This window comes from Camelus bactrianus, chromosome 13 (genome assembly GCF_048773025.1).
Source record: "Camelus bactrianus isolate YW-2024 breed Bactrian camel chromosome 13, ASM4877302v1, whole genome shotgun sequence".
In the NCBI taxonomy this organism is placed as follows: Eukaryota; Metazoa; Chordata; class Mammalia; order Artiodactyla; family Camelidae; genus Camelus; species Camelus bactrianus.
The window spans coordinates 29,937,338-29,955,563 of record NC_133551.1 but is presented as its reverse complement, the minus strand read 5'-3'; the positions used below and the strand labels follow the sequence as shown (position 1 = coordinate 29,955,563).

Here is an 18,226-nt window from a genome sequence, read left to right as displayed (position 1 = left end):
TTTTAAAACAATTGTTGTTGAAGTGTAGTTGACTTACAATATTATATTAATTGAAGGTGTACAACATAGTGATTTGACAGTTTTATAGACTATGCACCATACACAATTATTATAATATTATTGACTGTGTTTCCCATGCTGCCCATTACACTCCTGGCATTTATTTTATAATTGGTAGTTTGCACCTTTTATTTCCCTTTAACTATTTTGCCTGTTCCCCAGCCTCCCCACCCCGGGAACCAGTAGTTTTTCTCTGTATCTGTGAGTCTGTTTCTATTTTTTATATTTATTTATTTGTTTTGTTTTTTTAGATTCCACATGTAACTGAAAACAAACAGTATTTGTCTTTCTCTGTCTGACTTACTTCCCTTAGCAGAATACCCTCCAGGTCCATCCATGTTGTTGCAAATGGCAAGATATCCATTCTTTTTTATGGCTGAGTCATGTTCCATTGTATATATACACCACATCTTTATCCATTCATCTAATGATGGACACAGGTTTCTTCCATATCTTGCAAGTGTAAATAGTGCTGCTGCGAACATTGAGGTGCATGTGTCTTTTGGAATTAGCGTTTTTGTTTTCTTTTGATAAACACCCAGGAGTAGAGCCACTGGATCCCTTTCAGCGGTAAGAAAGCCCGTTTCCTTTTGCAGAAGTCAGTGTGCACGGGCCTGCGTTATCCATGTGTCAAGCACAGATGGGCTTTGCGAAGCCTGGTGTTCTGGTGCTGGTTCTGTTACTGTCTTGTGATGGTGCTGCTCAGACTCATTCTTCCCCCAGATTTAAGTAAGTGGATAAATATCATGCTTCTGCCTTACCTTCTGGTTCCAAGCCCAAAGTTAGAGCTGAGAGCTCAGCTCCAACTCTAGGCTTGGACATTTCCACACCAAAGATAGAGCTCCGTGATAAAGTGACTTCAGAATCAGAATGACCTATCAATTCACAAATGTTTTGACTCTGTCTCAAAGACTTTCATTTTTATTTGGTTCATATAAACTTCATTATGCATCAAGACTAGTATTTTAGGATTTTTTGAAAGCCCATGCAGAGTGACCCATGTCACAAATCTTTAATAAACAGTGGAAGGAAAATATGCTCACTTAGGACAGTGTCATAAGATGATGACATCCGTATATACCTGAGTTTCCAAAATGCTTCATTCATTTGGCAGGGACGTCTGGGGCTTTTCCCTTAGTCTCAGTGCTGGGCACTGTGAATAAGACAGCAAGAAAGGGGCAACTGGACTCTCCATCCTCAGAAGCTTAGACACTAGTACATGTTACCACATACTCACGGACATATTTTATTCTCCACATCTCTGTGTGGTAGAAATAGTTATTACCATCCTCATTTCAAACAAGAGGCAGCTAGGGCCCAATGACGTTAAGCGACTTGTTCAAGGTGACCACCTTACCAAGTGGCAGAACCAGCATTTATTAGCCAAACTTGACTCCCAGTCAGGTGCTCTTTATCTGTATGATGGTGTAATTAGAACATCCAGCTCGTATCTGAAATCATTTGGCCTGGGTCTCAGGCTGACAAGCAAACAGCAGATTGTCTACATTTGACATGGTACTTCAAAAGCCTTCTTCAGAACTGAGCGAGTTAATTTTATTATCAGGTCACAAGCCTTCAGACCAACCACCATCCTGAGGAAAGCAGAAGTGTTTTAGCCCGGTGGCTGCCTTTCAATGACACTGATGGTTTCCTAGAATTTTCTGATGGGAATGGACATGTGATATCATTAGGCCAGTGGACTCTAAATTTTCACAGCTTACACACTATAGAACATTTTATCAAAAAGTCTGGCTCCCACTATGAACAAAAGCCCTTTCTCCCTGAGAAGGACAGCTTGGTATTCACTGACAATTCATGAAAGCCTTGGCCATCATCATGAAAGCGTGATGCTGTGTGCTACTGTGGAAGATGAACCAATCTAATCCAACCTCTTTTTGCAGTTGAGGAAACCAAAGCCACCTTACCCAAGGATTTTTATTCTCTCTATAAGAGGACAAGTCAAAGTTTATTTTAGTGATTCCAAAAATGTGAATAGACAAAGACTTGGAAACTGCCGCGTCTTCCTCGTTCAAAGGTGCTGAGGCTGGTTGGATGACTGCCCAAAGGCACACAAACGAACGTGTCCCCAGGGCCATCGCTCTGTGGGGCGCACATACAATGAGGCCATTTATAGCTCTCTCCTATCTGTGAGTCAATGCCCTGAGGAGGGAAGGACCAGGACTTGAGGCTGTACCTCCTGAGAAACTCTGTGACCTTGAGGGAGTTCTGGAACTGCTTTGGTCTCAGCCCCCCACTTGGAAGGGAGAATTAATGCTGGCTCCCTTTTTATTTAATAACATTGTGAAAATCAAATAAGATTATCAGTATGAAAGCATCTGAAAGTGTGTGGTGGCAACGCCAGTAATTTTCTCAGATGCCTCTCTCTCAGCTTGGTGGTTACGTGTGGGTTTGCGAGCGTTCAGTGGCTGGGCATTACTGCTTGCTGTTTTGCTTTTCAAGTAGATTATTGCTGCATCTCTTCTGCAGAGAAGGCTTACAGATTTCAGTCTTTACCATCCTGTTAATTACCAATATGTTACATCGTCCTCCATTCTCAATGTCCGTGTGCCACACTCCCCCTTTCTTGACCATGGAAGACAATCAATCACAGTCATCTTTCTCTCCGCCCTCAGCACCTATCTCAACATCACATTCCAGGCCACCTCTGCCAGTTGTTGGGAGCTGGCACATGTGATGACATTGCTTTGCTTTCCCTACTGCCAGCAGTTTCCCAAAGTCAAAATACGGTGCATAAAACTGGAGCACAGGTGGTTGAGCTGTATGCCCAGCCTTTACAAATGCTCTGAAAATGATATGTGAATCACTAAAAAATGACATGTGAAAAATTGCTCACGGCACTGGTTATGGGAGCAAAGATAGGAAGTGGTCTGTAAGCCCTGAAGCAGGTAGGACTTTACCCCTATACTACGGACCTCAACCTTCAAGTTTCTCTTAGCCTCCTTGTTCCCCTAATTCAAAGAACTGTGTCTACCAAGTAGCCAAGCCAGACTCACTGTTGGGATTCATTCCTGATTCTCTCTTCCTGCCTGTGTCATGTCAGTAGGTCCTCAAGATCTGTGGGTTATCCTTCCTGACTCTGTTCTTTCTCTTTCATCCCCTGCTACCACACTTGACCAGACCTTGCTGCTGCCACCTTCCAGTCCATCCTCCTCACAGCCATCAAAGACATCACTTTCCTCACCTGCCTTTGATTGTTCCTCGTGCTTCTAAGATGAGTGCCAAATGCCTTCGTATGCTGGGCAACACGCTCACCCATGGGCTGCCTTATGCCCTTACGTCTCACTGCTCTGACCAGACGGGAGTTCCTTGCCCTTCTCTTTCCCTTGCATATGCTGTCCCTTTTCTTCCCTGTGTGGTAACAGTCTGTCCTGATCATTCGAGGTCAAACAAAAGCAACCCCTTCAAAGAAACATTTCCACGTTCCCCGTGGTTGAGGGTGAGGTGGTCCCTTCCCTGTGCTGATTTGATTCTAAGTTCCCACCCTCCAAAGCCAAGGAGCAGAAAGTTTAAGAGCCCTGGCTTTGGAGTCAGACTGACTTAGGTTAAACCTTATGTGTGTGCCTTGGGAAGCTAGTGAATCTGCTTCCTCATCTGGAAAACGAGAGTGAGAATAACAGTATTTTTCTCATGGGTAATTTAATCACGTGAGGCTTAAGGCTTAAATCAGAAAGTGCACTTCTCTCATTGAGTTTTCAGAGGTATGGAACCAATAAGCAGAGAAAGAGAGAAAGAGAGAAGGGGCGGAGGTGTTAAAGGAATTGGTTCACTTGATTATGAGGATTGGCATGGCAAGTCCAAAGTCCAGTGAACAGACCGACAGGCTGGAAACTTAGATGGGGTGGATGCTGCAGTCTTGAGGCAAAGTGTTAAGCACAAATCTTAGCTGCTATTTTTTGTTCTTATACCTACTTTGTTTGTGCCTTCCCCAAGGACTAAGGACTCTGCCATTTTTGCATTAGCCATGTATGGCATGTGTAAGTGCTCAGTAAATAGCCACTGAATGAATGAATCCTGTCAAAGGATCACAGACTTTTTGGAGGATATTCAAGCCACCCAGCCTATGGCTATCATGAGAATTCAATGAGTCACTATATGTAAAATATTTAGAGAAGTGTTTGGTCCAGAATAAAGGCGTATTCCGTGTCACTCTGTTGGGTACATGGAAGGCTCCTGCATGGTTCCTGGAGGCCAGGCAGTAGCCAGGACTGTGCTGTCTCTGCTCTCCCCAGAGCGCCCATCTGCTGCGTGGGATCGCTCTGGCTGAGAGCCGCACTCTGGCTCCAGGAGCACGCAGTTAATCTAGTATCTCACACATTCCGCCTGACACTTTTGTTTCCCTCTCATCTTAAGGGAGACCAGGTTTCGTCGTAGAAAACTTGGAAAATAGGAAGAGACAAAGAAGAAGTGGAAATCACCAGGAACCTCATTGTTATAAATAACCAACCACTGCTACAGTTTGTTGAGTGTAGAACATGGGCTTTGGGGACAGACGATCTGATGCTCTTCAAGCCTCAGTATCAGTAAAGTGACTGACATAACACCTACCACGTAAGTTTGTGTGAAAGTTAAATTAGCAGGTATATAGCCTGCACTTAGCGCTTACCTAGCATATTAAGTCAAAATATATATTTACATCAAAAAAACCAATTTTATCATTACATGTATTTATACATATTTGTATGTATACACACACACATGGTTTTTTCACTTTACACTAGACTGTGACCACTGTCTTAGGTAGCATGTTTATTTCTTAAGAACGTGGGAAGTGGAGACAAATTTCTCAGATTCAAATCCTGACTTCTCTACACCTCCCCACTGCAAGCTTAGGCAAGTTATTTAACCCCTCTGCTCTTCAGTTTCTTCTTCTGTATGAGGTAATCCCTATCTGAAAAGGTTATTATAAAGATTAAATGAGTTTAATGCTTTTATATAAACTCATGTGTAAGTATATGAGTGTAAAATATTTTATTATATGTGATATATAATATTCTTAAAAACAGTATTTGGTACAGAGTAATTGTTTGATCAAGAAATGTTAGCTAGATTATTATCCTCATGAAATAATCCCCCAAAGCCCTGTTTTTGCTGGTTGTATAATATTCCATCACGTCATATGGAATTACTTTACTATTTTACTATTTTCATGTTGTTAGACATTTAGACTGTTAGCTGGAGCATGATTTCTGTTTAGAGTTAGAATGGCCCATATTAATGAGTCTCATGGAATGGTGTGACTTTTTGGTTCTCACTGAATAAACTAGCTTGGTGAGGTGGTGTGAGTTCTGTATTGGATTCTAGTCTGGGCACTGCCCCAGCCAGCTGAGGGACTTTGGACAAGCCATTTAACATTGGGAAGAGAAGACAAAGTAGTAGAAAGAGAAATTGATTTTAATTCAAAGATTCTAACATCTCCTGGCACCATTCTTTATGAGCTATGAAGATGAGGCCAAGAGTTTGCCAGATGGGTAGGTATCGATTTTTGATGTCCTGTTGGAAGGTGCTGGCTGTGTATCTTGGGCAAGTCACCATCTTTTTATTTTTCCATCTGTATAATGGTAAATGATAGGAACTTTCCAGCCTTTCTCACATGGTTATAAATGTCAAAGCACAAAATATATGTGAAAGTATTTTGAAAGCTTTGTATTTTTATATAAATAAAATGTACTATTAGGGCTATTATTACATTTGGTATCTTGGAAAGTGTTTTCAACTGAAGCGTTAGGTTAGATAATTTTGAAAGTTCTAACAAGTTTTAAGATTTTTGTGATCTAGTACTAGAATTTTAGGGTGTATCTCCCTGCTACAGTTACCCCCCCTTCCCATCCCTTTCACCTTTCATGCATACCAATGATTTTCATCATTTCTGGGTACCAGGAGAGAAACACCTTTCTTCATTTGTTGAATTAGTTGCTTGAACAGGGAATGCTATGGTATATACTTTTAATTGGGTAAAGTTATTATTTCTAGCAATGAATTTGTAGTGGGACAATTTCAGATACGTTTAAAAGAGTGTCTAAGTAAAACCTATCTTGGCCTAGTTACAAAACTAAAAATAGTTCTGTACATCATTTGAGCAAAGTCTAATCCACTCAATCTAATGACCAGATCAAATTATTTAATCTGGATTACTTTTTTAGTGTTTCCCGCCATCTTCGATTTTTTGTGGCAATCCACTTCAAGTTGACATGTTGAAGAAAAGTATTTGCTGTCTCAATAAATTTAGACTAAGATGCAGAGGAAGGCTTTTACTGGCAGTGGACTGCTGTGAGCTAGCCATGGTTCTAGGTATGGGGCACAGGTGGACAAGACATAGAGTCCTTGTTTGCTTCAGGTTCTTATTCTACTATGAGAAGACAAGACGAACAAGCCAAATGAATAAACAAGGTAATTTCAGATGGTGGTAAAATCAACTAAAACACAGAACCACGTGGAAGAGAGTGGCGAGTGCTGGTGAAAGCCACTTTAGGGGGTTCGGGAAAGCATTCGAGCTGAGACCTCTTTGCACCGTGGCATAACTAAGGATCTGGGAACCGAGCACTTCAGGAGTGAGGACTGTGAGGCGCAAGCTCAAGGAACAAAAGGAAAGCCAGGGTGACTGGAGACCAGTAAGGGAGGGGGAAGGAGGCAAGAGGGAAGGAAAGCAAAGCTAGGTCAGGGACGCCTTTACAAGCAGCGGAGATGGATCTAGAATTTATTCTGAGGCAATGGAAAGCCACTGGAGGCGTTTAAGGAGAAGGTCATGCTTCCGTTTGTCTTTCAACAATTACTTGCATGTTGGATGAACTTGAGTGGCTACAGATGGCATTCTGGTTTTGGGGAGGCTTTGGGTTTTTTTTTAAGAGAACAAGTAGATTGTCTTGAATCTGTGTTTGAGCAATAAATGCTCTGATTTTATTTAAATTTTATGTTCATCTTGGGGAAAGCTAAAAGAGAATGGAAGGAATCATGGGGCCCGTCCCCCGGCCACTTGACTCCACCCCTGCCGAAGTCTGAGGGCTCCAAGTGAAGGTTTCATTCGCCTTTACTCAATAAACTCTTTTTCTAACTCAATTGCTTCTGGCATTAGATTTTTTTGAGGCATGTTGACCGGTGAATAAAATGAAGATATCAAAGACCCAAGTATATCAGTGTGTGTGTGTGTTTATGTGCTTGGTTTCAAATGGCGTTGAAGTACTTCAGTTCTTTGACAGTCGTTTTGACACTGAGTCAGTTCATTTGTTAGGCTGACTTTCATTACTGAGGCTCCTTCTCTCTTGGCCAGATCAGAAAGACAGAAGTACTTCGGAGACCTTGCTGTTGACAGAGGTTGGCCTCTCTGTGTTTCATTTTTCTCCACAAATGTTTCCATTGAGACTTCTTGTGTCCTCTCTGAGTTTCATTGACTGAGACCCCCACTGTCTCCCTTAACTAGAGTCAACCAGGCATGCCTCCGACTGCACAGCTCCTCCCTTCCTGCCTGCAGGAGCGGAAATACGCTCTAAAATGCACTTGTCCCCTTCCTGAAGGTGCCATGTGTCCCTGTTCCAGTCTTCCTTATACTGAGGACGCTGGTTTTCTTTTCTAATTACTTACAGCAGGGAGTTACATGGGCTTGAAAGTCAAAACAGATCTGGGTTTAAATGTTGCCTCTATAACTTACATTGTGCCTTTGAGCAAGCCTGAGCTTCAGAGTTTTTTTGGTTTTGCTTTTGTTTCTTTCTTAGATTTTTAATCAATCATGCATTTAGAAGACTGTCAGCAAGTACATATTGTGATTCTAAACATTGTGTTATGTACAATGTGTATACGGTGAGCAAACATCAGCCCTTCTGGAGTGGACAGTATTAGTGACAGAGAAACTAAATTAATACAGATAACGAAATAATTCTACATGAGCAAAGCACTGTGAAGGGAGCGTTGAGTGGAATTCTCACAGAGCTTTTTAAATATGGGAACTAACCTGGTCAGGTGAGAGGGAGTCAAAGTTGTTGCAAGCATGAAATGGCATTGTGCTTACAACGTATTTCCTGTGACCTTTGCATTCAGTGGATCATAGCTGTCATTGTCCTACTATCATTACTGTCATATTGTTACTATTACGTGCATTCCATGCCTGTATATGTATATCCTGGATTCAGTGAGCTTTCCCAGAACTTGCTCCAGGATGCTCCAAAAATGTCTGTCGACTGTGCTCTTGGTCAATTGCCTACAGCTGTTCTGTGTCTGTGCTCTCTGCCTCCTGCCAGCTTACCTACTTTCTGACCTGCTTTCTGACTGGTTTCTGGGACTAGCCACTTGACTTTGAGTCCCATCCATGCCTTGACTTTCCCAGATTCCTCAGAAGCCTCCTGATCTTAACAATTTATCTCTAAATGAACGTCAACCACACCCTAACATGATGACTGCCTTGGTGCTATGCTGTTCCAGAAGGAAACAGGAACCTTTTAGGAGGTTTTCCTAAAAGGGAAAGAGTGCCTCCCTCTCTGTTTAAGCCCCTTTGAGAGCCCATCGCTGCACCCACTCAGCACCATGAGCACCTGTTCTGGCTGAATCATGAGCCTGAGGAATTTTCCTTCCCACTGATTTCCAGCAAGTCTCTCTTATTCATCATTGTCCTAGAGCCTAGGCCATACACTGAATCCTCAGACTTTTCCATTTCTTCATATCAAAGCCTGTGGAACTCTGTCCTTAAGTTTTTATATTGTCAGTGCATCTGTGATACATACAGCTATGCAGGGTAAACTCTTGACTTTCCCAGCTGATGGGTGAGAGGAAGAGCTTTTCACAGCCATTAGCTCGGAATCACCTCTTCTACTGAAGATGCTCATAACTGACTTCAGTTATTCCTTCCTTTTGTTCTATTCTCTAATTAGACCTTATCAAAAGATAGCTGCCCCAGAACAACCCTAGACCTCCAGGTGTTGTATAATAAGAAAGACCAAGAATAACATTATCTCTGAAATGTTCCGCAATTGTTCTTAACAAGTGGGTACAGCTATAACCAGTGCTCTCCCCAAGCAGAGGGACTGTTCGGGTAGAGCTTGGATTTATTTATCTAAAAATAGCTACCACTTCTTGAGCACCTGCTGTAGGCCATAAATTGTTCTTAAATTCTTTATAAGCATTCATTTCATTTAATCTTCACAACAATTCTATGAGGTTGATACTATAATTATTCCCATTATATGGATGAGAAAACTGAGGATGAGAGAGTTTATGACTTGCCTAAATATTTAGGACTTGAACACTGACCTGACTCTCAAACTTATATTGGCACCTCTAAGGACTATTGTCTCTCAAATTTTTCATCTTTGAGAAACCATATTTAATATATTCCCACATGAGACAAAAACAGCAATGTCATCACCACAACAACTGAGAATAGTGACAATTGCAGCCTGCCCACCTATTTCTCCTCACCAGATAAGTGGTGAATCTTAGGTTCCTGTCCAGTTCCTGTGCATACTATAAAACATCTATAATACCTTATAGACAATTTTCTGGCTAATAAGAAATGAGTAGATGTTTATAGAGGTAACAAAATTATTATCCATTTTGTCTTTGTTCTGGTTATTTTTAATCAAATTGGTTTGTAGTTTCTCACATTTTACAGTATAGGTAAAGCAAACTTTGATAAACTACACTGGATGTTCCAGAGAAATTTGCAATGCCTTCTTCAGTATTTAAAGCATTTCTCCTATGCTAGAATGAGAAGTAACATTTCCCTCTTTTGCTTAACAATCTATTGGGCACATAATAGAATTTTTATTTTATAACATTTCAGAGGCAATTCAATCACTAGTTCACTTTTGTATAATATGAGAAATAAAGTCATTCTGACTGTGGGGTTTGGAAAAGGTTATAGGTCCCAATTCCATATTAACAGCTTCACTGTAGTTAGGACTTAACACTGATTTAGTTTTTAATATTCATAACACATGCTCAGTCTTCAATGACTATAATAAAATGTGTATTTTAGAAATGTGTAAAAATATGCAGATCCTCTCCAAGTTTATTTATAACCCCGAAATGGAACATTTATGCTATTTATTCTGCAGTAAATATAAATACAGCCCTTAGGTATTGCCTTTTTTGACCTGTGCTCTGTGTTGCTTGTTCTCATCACAAGTTCTTTAGTCAGAACAGGAAAAACAACAGGCACATACCTCTAAAGCATGCAAAACTCCAAGACTCTGTGGATTCTCTGAGGGAAAAACTGGCCACAGTCACCTGACGCTGGTAGTAACGATGGTCATTATTATTACTATGGATAATTTATCACTGTGCAGGGCTCTAAGTGAGTGGCTGTATAAATGGCAGATCACCTATTTCTCACCTTAACTCTATGAGGGTAATTTTTTTGAGGTATAGTTGATTTATAGTACTATGTTAGTTTCAGGTATACAGCAAAGTGATTCGGTTATATATATATGTTTCAGATTGTTGCTTTATAGGTTATTACAAGATATTGAATATAGTTCCATATGCTATACAGTAAATACAGTTGCTTATCTATTTTATGCATAGTAGCGTGTATCTGTTAATCCCATAGTCCTAATTTATCCCTCCTCTCCTCCCTTTCAGTAACCATAAATTTGTTTTCTATGTCTGGGAGTCTGCTTCTGTTTTGTAAGTAAATTCATTTGTATTATTTTTTAGATTCCACATATAAGTGATATCATATAATATTTGTATTTGTCTGATTTACTTTGCATAGTATGATAATCTCTAGGTCCATCCATTTGGCTGCAAATGGCAATATTTCTTTGTTATGGCTGAGTAATATTCCATATATATATATATATTATTTCTTCTTTCTCCATTTATCTGTTGATGGGCATTTGGGTTGCTTCCATGCCTTGGCTATTGTAAATAGTGCTGCCATGCACACTGGGGTGCATGTACCCTTTCGATTTAGAATTTTCATCTTTTTTGGATATATACCCAGGAGTGGGATTGCTGGATCACATGGTAAGTCTGTTGTTAATTTTTTAAGGAACCTCTGTACTGTTTTCCATAGTGACTGCACCCATTTAAATTCACTGAGGGTTACTCTTAATCACATTTGCTAAATGAGGAAAATGAGGCCCGAGGTCACATGCACAAGTAGGAAACGGCCAAGCAGGATGGGACTGCCGAGTCCAGGTTCTGCAATCTCTGAGCCACTGTGTAGTGACTGCCTTTGTTGTGGGCGGGTCGGAGGGAGCTGGGTTGGGGTGAGTCTCTAGTGCATTGTCAAAAGAGGTCAAAGACTTCACCTGGGACCTCTTCCCACCACTCATCACGCCATCTGAGCTCTGGAGAGTGCCTGTATTTCTGGCTATGTATTTTAGTGAGTCTTTACTGACTTGGTCAAATTCATTCAGCAGCGCAAGCTCCAGAGGTGTGCCGTTCTCGGCTCTCCCCTTGGCCCTTCTTTACTGTGTTTTGTGCTATTTCGTACTGTTCCACAGCTCCCCCTTCTCTCGTCTTCCCTCGTTTCTTCCTGTGTTCTCCTACCTGGCTTGTGTGTGCTGCTGCTGTGTCCCGTCTGTGGTCTCTGCCCCTCCTGCTCCCCTCATGCGGCTGGGTCTGGGCAGCAGTAGAGCAGCATTTATAAGACAGCAACCTTTTGATCTCAGCTGCTGGACTTCAAATCCTGACCCCGTCACTTAGAAGCTGTTCAATCTCAGCTAATCTTCTGTGCCTCTGTTTTCTGTTTTCTCAGCTTTAAAATCAATATTACCAAAATAATGCCTCTCTCATAGAGTTATGATGAGGAATAAGTGAGCTAACATATACATAAAGTGCTTAGTTTAGTGCCTGACACATAGTAATTGCTCACCTAATAAAACATTTTTGTATACATTTTTCCAATGGTGAGTAATTCACATCAGGAAATCTCATCATTTCGTTGAGGGAGAAATGACTTTAACCACTACAAGGAAAACCCTTTCTCCAGGGGTAAAACAAGACAAGCTCTCCCTTTAAGGTGTTACCCATTCCTTCATTTTCAAGTTCCCCTTGGCCACAAAGCAAGTTGGCTGACTGCCATGGAGACCAATACATCAGCCAAGTTTTGTTTTTCTCTTAACTCTTGCAATTCCTGTCTTATCATATGCCTCCCATATTCACAGTGCAGCAGGGTCTTGGCAATAGCTCCACATTTGGGTCATGGTTGATCTGGGTCTTGTGGTCTTAGGAAGTTGAGCAGAAACCTTAGGGAACAATGGCTTTCTGTTCACTTGTCCACAACAGTCACGCGTCAGAGCACATATGATAACCTCATGTGCAGGTGGGGAAGGGCCAGTGTAAAGAATTCAAAATGGTCCTCGGAGCCAGCTCTGCCTGGTACTTTTCATACAGCATTTTATTTGAAGCCGCCTCTTGCAGATGGTATTGCTTTTTTCCATTTAAAAAATAAGATTGTCAACAGTGAGGCCAGGAGATGATAAGTAATTTGGCTAAGATCTACATGATTCCAATATCTGGGCTCTTAACCACGTCCCAGACTTGCTCCTTTCACTTTGCTGCACACGCTCCTTCCTACATTACCCTCTCCTAGCCTCAGTGTCCTCATCTGTAAAGTGATTTGGGGTTCCCTCCAGCTCTGATATTTGGTACTCTGAGTCAGCATCTGAGTTTAGCAGCACTGCTGCCAGTGGTCCCCCCTTGGGCATCCGTTTGGATGTGTGTGGACAGGCCCCATTTGCTCATTGCTGCTTGGATGACGCTGCAAGTGTCTGTGACTCTGTCTCTGAATCACATGACAGCTCCCATTACCGTATTTCCTGTACCGACCACACACACTGTTCCATTACAATTGAGCCAATCCTCTCAGGAATCCAATAGAGCTTCAAGAATTCTCTTCCAGTAGTTGCTGAATGTGTGTTGCCTCGATCCACAATTTTATACAATTTCAGAAGAAAAGACACTCAGAAGAAAAGAGTCCAATCAAGGTTGGAGTAAGATACAGAAGACAGAGAACCCAGCAACCATTGAGTTCTACTGAATTCAGTCTGTTTTGCTTTGTTTTTCACAATCTTGCAAGATTAGGTACTTTCTCCAAGACTCAGACAGAATAAAACCTCAAAGCTTGTGCAGAGAATTCAAATTTGAGTCTGCTTATATTTTTCATATGATGTCTTTCTACAGTATCTTTTGGTGTAGTAGTAAAAAGAGGGGCTAGATTGGAGATTTCATTCCAGCTCTGCTACTAATTTTAATGTGCTGCTTTGATTAAGACACTCTTCATCAATCAAATCAATCTATAAAACTGATTATCTTTAAACTAAGTAATGTGAAGAGATTCTATATCTTGAGCCATGTTAATGCTTTAATCACCTCAACTGGTTAAGGGGTGGACATGGACTCACCTTTTACTCTTTTCTCCTTTATCTCATAGATTAAATCATCAAGTACTGTCAGTTCTCTCCTCAAAATTCTCTCTCTGTATTCTTCTTTCCCATTTCGGTCACCCATCACTGAAATTCTGGACCTTATGTCACTCCTGGAATCCTGAAATACATTGCAAGCTGCCCTTATGCCCAGGCTCTCCCCAGTTTGGCTCCAGTCCTTCCGTGTGTCCTCCTTACACACATACTTGCTACTTCCTGCTCTTGTCGGAAACCTCAGTTGTTCCTTCTCTATCACTTGCATTACTGAATTCACCAGGCTTCCATAAGTAGAAACTGCCCAGAATAAGCTTTCTGTTCTCCCATGTCCACCATCTTTATCTCATCTCTGAATCTTTGCTACGGCTGTTTTCTATAACTCTCTTCATCGAATTCTTCCATGTGCTTCAAGGCCCAGCCCACAGAAAAGAGAGTCCAGAAAAATACAGAAAAGAGCCCTGTCCCTCTTGTTCATCAGGAAGGATGTGTCCCGAGCACAAGCGTAATGCCAGGCACGTAAGGGGAACTTAGTGAGCACTTGTTGAGTTAATGCCTGAGTCCCTTCCACAAGGTATCCTTGACTACTTTATCCTACATTCATGTCAGGATTCTTTAAACTCCTATGGTGCCAATTTATCAGCTATAGGGTCTTAGTGTCAGAGATTTGCTTTTTTAAAAATACACTTAAGGAAGAATAAAATCAATGAAATCAAAGAAGGATTTTTAAATTGGCCAAAATCTCACCCTAGTCATTTCTCTGTCAGGCCGAAGAAGGAGGAGGCTCTTCCTGTGTGTCAGGCCCTGTTCTGAGCACCCCAGCAACACGTTACACTGAACTGTTACATCAACATTGTGAGGCCGGCGCTGTGTTATTCCCACTTTATTGGTGTGAAAACTGAGGTCCAGAGAAATTAAGTAACTTGCTTAAGAAAAGAAAGCTAACATGGTTAAGCCAGGATTCCAACCCAGGGATTACAGAGTGTGCAGCTGTTGCCATTAGACTGTGTTATGTCTCACACGAACGCAAAACATAGGAAAATATTGAGTATATCATCAGACTAACCCCAGGAATAAAAACAAACATATTCTTAAGGCAGGCTCTACAATCAGCGAAGCACAATATGATCTTATTAGGAATGGACAGCCCTTTAGATTCAGCTCTTGTTTATTCATAATCCCCAGAAAAGTGCTCTCCTAGCTATTTATAAATGGATGTGTTCTTGTGTTTTGGTGTTAAATGATGACAGCCTTGCCCCAGCTCGAGTTCCTCTTTTCCCCTTTAAGGGTCTTCTCTGGCCCCCTGAAAATGCCGCATGGCTAATGGCAGGATGTGCCTTCTTTAAGGAAGCTCTACTTCCTAGAGTTTCTCTGGCGTGCTGTCCTGGGAAGCTCAGCACCACGAGCCTCTGACCAGCTGAATAAAAATGAAGTGGGCATTTGTATTTCCCCACTGATTGAGCTGGCTCAACCTGATGTAGGTTCACATTCACAAAAGCACAGACAGGCTTGCTTCCAGGCTTGCAATGGAGATGGAGGAAGGCAGGCTGTGTGCCCAGCTTCCTTGCAAAGCGTGGCATTGGATATGTGTCACTGGTACCCTTTAAAACCAAGGCTCCAGAACTTTCCCTCCCCCACCCACAAGTCACGGGATGGTTTGTGCAAGATGCCCTACTTCTGATGCCAACTGGACCCTGTTCAAATGAGTGTGCAGATCAGAAAGTGTTTTTTAAAGGGTGAGTGCCTCCACCGTGATTAGAATGATCTGTAACACTAGATGTCTCAAACTATCCCCCTGGAATTTTCAAGCTTAATATTTTTGCTCTTCTTGAAGGCTTCTTCCTCAGAGAAGCCTAATCTTAATCATGTGAATTCCAGTTATTTGACAATGTCAACCTGGTTAAACTGTGTGTTTCCGAGTCCATGTTGACAAACAATTGTTTGGTTCGGTTTGGTATTTTTTTTTTTTTTTTTTGGTGGGGAGGGGGTACTTAGGTCTATTTATTTTTTAAATTTTTTTAAAATGGAGGTACTGGGGGGTTGAACCCAGAACCTCATGCACGCCAAGCATGCACTCTACCACTGAGCTATACCCTCCCCCACAACAACTATAGTGGTATCTTGGTATTTACAAGTTCAGCATTCAGGTTTCCAGTATTCATATCATGCATTTTAGGTTCACAGCAAGGAGTAATTTGTAGGTCCTATGGTATAAATATGAATCACCCAAGGAGGGAATGCAGGGGCTTAGGTGAGGGTCAGTTAAGAATATACCTAGCTGTGTGTCCAGCACCCACATCTCAACATGCTCTGCTAGTCTCTGGAGTCGTATAGTAACTATAATTGAGGGAATTTTCCTTCAGATGTTAAGGGTAAACACTTCATCTGAATCCGTGAAATAACTAGGTTTTTATACAAATGGTTGCCACATGACACTTCCAGGGGTTTTCCCAATCCACACTCGTGGCCACCACTGCTTGTCTGTTTACTGCCCGGGGCCGGTGCAGCCTTGCGTCAGAATCCTCCACCAGAGGTTAACTGGCTTTGGTGCTTGAAGATGTGTAAATCGCTCACTGTTGCTGGGATTTGGAAGGCCTAACTCAGCTGCTTCTTTTTTACGTCTTATAATTTAAACCTGACTTTAAATGAAGATTTTTCTATTTTTCTCCCACACACAAGTTTGTGTCTCTTAGACCCTGCCAAGCATTCTGCAAAAACATTAGGAAAACAGATCGCTTTACTTGGTCTGCCCATCTCTGGCAACGGGACTGAGATAGATGCCTTGGGAGGAGGTGGCCAAGAAAGGAGGAGTAGGGGGCCAGAGCTCATTCATGCAGGTGAGAAGTAAGTAGGGACACGCTAGAGGAAATTTCCATGTAAGCAAAATGATGTGCCTCTACCCTCAAACAGAAACTCAGCTTGTGGCCCCTAAAACAGCCTGCTTCTTGGCTTCATTTGAAAAGTTTGCCCCACATAAAGATAGCTTTTGTTAGAAGGAGAACTTTACTAATTTATGGAATACACGTAGATTTGATGGATTGGTGATTCAACTTCAAATACTTAATAATTTTTAGATTCTGTCATGATAACAACCTGCTGCCTCAGAGTAGAGACCTATTTTCATGTTAGCTTGCCTACTGGAGTGTGAGCCCCATGAAATGGAAGACGTCTTAAAAAAAAAAATCGTATCCAAGAAATAGCAATGTGCCTTGCAGGTGGTGAGTTTGAACGAAGAAATAAGTAGACGATATTTAGTAGGAATGGTTTTATCATGGAGTCTTATGCACCATGAACTAGTCATAGACCTCTTTTGATGACAATTTCTCTTCATTGCAAAAAGTTTTCTGAAAATAGAGACCACCGTGTTCATTTCTCCCTTGCTCATTTCATCCTGAGAGCAGGGCTGCTTTCATGGCTGTGCAACCAGTACCTTTGCATAAGGCTTCGAAGGGCCCTGCACTTGGCTGAGTGCCCGGATGTTGCTTTCTTAAAATTCTTAATGATTTTTGAGCAAGGAATCTTGCATTTTCATATTGCACCAAGCCCACAAACTATGCACCATATCCTGCCTGAGGGCCTGATGTACACAGTGTGCTGGACGGACAGCTGTGGGAGAGCCTATCTTTCCAATGTGGTTTTTCTCGCCCCAAGTTGAATGTGCCAGTAATGGCTGGGTTTGTGATGTGTGGTTCCCTTTGTGTAAGGAGAGCCTCGACAGCTGCCATCATCAGGAAGAGGCAGTCTTGTTACCTGGCTGCAGGGGAATAGAGCTAGAAACCTACCATGCAGCCATTATAATTTGGTTTCAAAGCGTCAAAGAGAAAAATCTTTAGAGGAAGGGGACCTGGAGAGGGGCTAACAGGTGCATGATTTCTACTCCCTTCCCTCCAGCTGGAGACAAGGGAAAGGTGAAGGGAGCTGAGCCTGAAAGTTCCTCAAGAGGTCCCTGGGGAAGCGTACTGTGGGGCTCATTTCTTTTGCTTCTTGTCTAGGACTTATGTGCCCTAGGATAATGCTTCTCCAACTTTACTGTGTTATGAGAAACAGCTACCACTCTTGTTAAAATGCACCTGCTGACGCAGCAGGTCGGAGTAGGGGAAGCTTGACATTCTGCATTTCTAGAAATCTCGTAGGGGAGGCTGATGCTGCTAGTCGGTGGACCACACGGTGGGCAGCAAGCTGACAGGCTTGCTATGTTTTGGTTTCTGGCTGATCCTGAATTTCTGTTTCATCCTGGCTTATGGTGGAGGCACCATCTTCCCCTAAAAGCAGTCTGGTGTCCGCTGTCTTCCTAATCCTTACACTGGCGCAAGCCTGCGCAAGTGCATGCATGCATGCTGTGACTTAGAATCCTCAGAGCTTCAGTAAGGGGACAGTCTGACTCAGACTGCCTTCCACAAGGAGATTTATTATCTCACACAATTGAAGGAGCAGAGAGAGTCAGAAACAGGCTCCCGGAGCAGTAGAGTCCATGACTCCGTAGTGCCACCAAAGGCCCAGGCTTTCTGCTCTCCGTGCCGCCATCCTCGGCACTGTGCAACGGCTCTGACTGTCCCAGGCATTACCCTCAGATAAAACCATGTCCAGAGGCAGGAGGGAGCCGTCTCTGGGGTTTTCTCTGTTGAGAACCCAGATACATTTCTCAGAAGCCCCAAGCAAACGTCTCATGTTTCATGCCCCGAGTCTGTTCCTAACCCAATGATTTAGCCAGGGGAATGAGATGACTGTGATCAGCTTAGCTTAATCAGGCTGATCAGGGTCCACTTGCTGGAGCCAGAGAAGGGGCGGTGAGA

The 18,226-nt window shown here is 42.3% G+C and overlaps 1 protein-coding gene across 31 annotated transcripts in view; it reads left to right on the top strand.

The window, feature by feature from the left end:
• SGIP1 (SH3GL interacting endocytic adaptor 1) overlaps positions 1 to 18,226 on the top strand; it is a 187,290-nt gene that overhangs the window by 11,655 nt on the left and 157,409 nt on the right. Inside the window, exon 2 of one of the 31 annotated variants that reach the window (XM_074376292.1) lies at positions 10,648 to 10,692. The exons of the other annotated variants lie outside the window; for them this stretch is intronic. The gene's annotated coding sequence lies outside the window, so the exon portion shown is untranslated. The remainder of the gene's footprint in view (positions 1 to 10,647; positions 10,693 to 18,226) is intronic. 31 annotated transcript variants of the gene reach the window in all.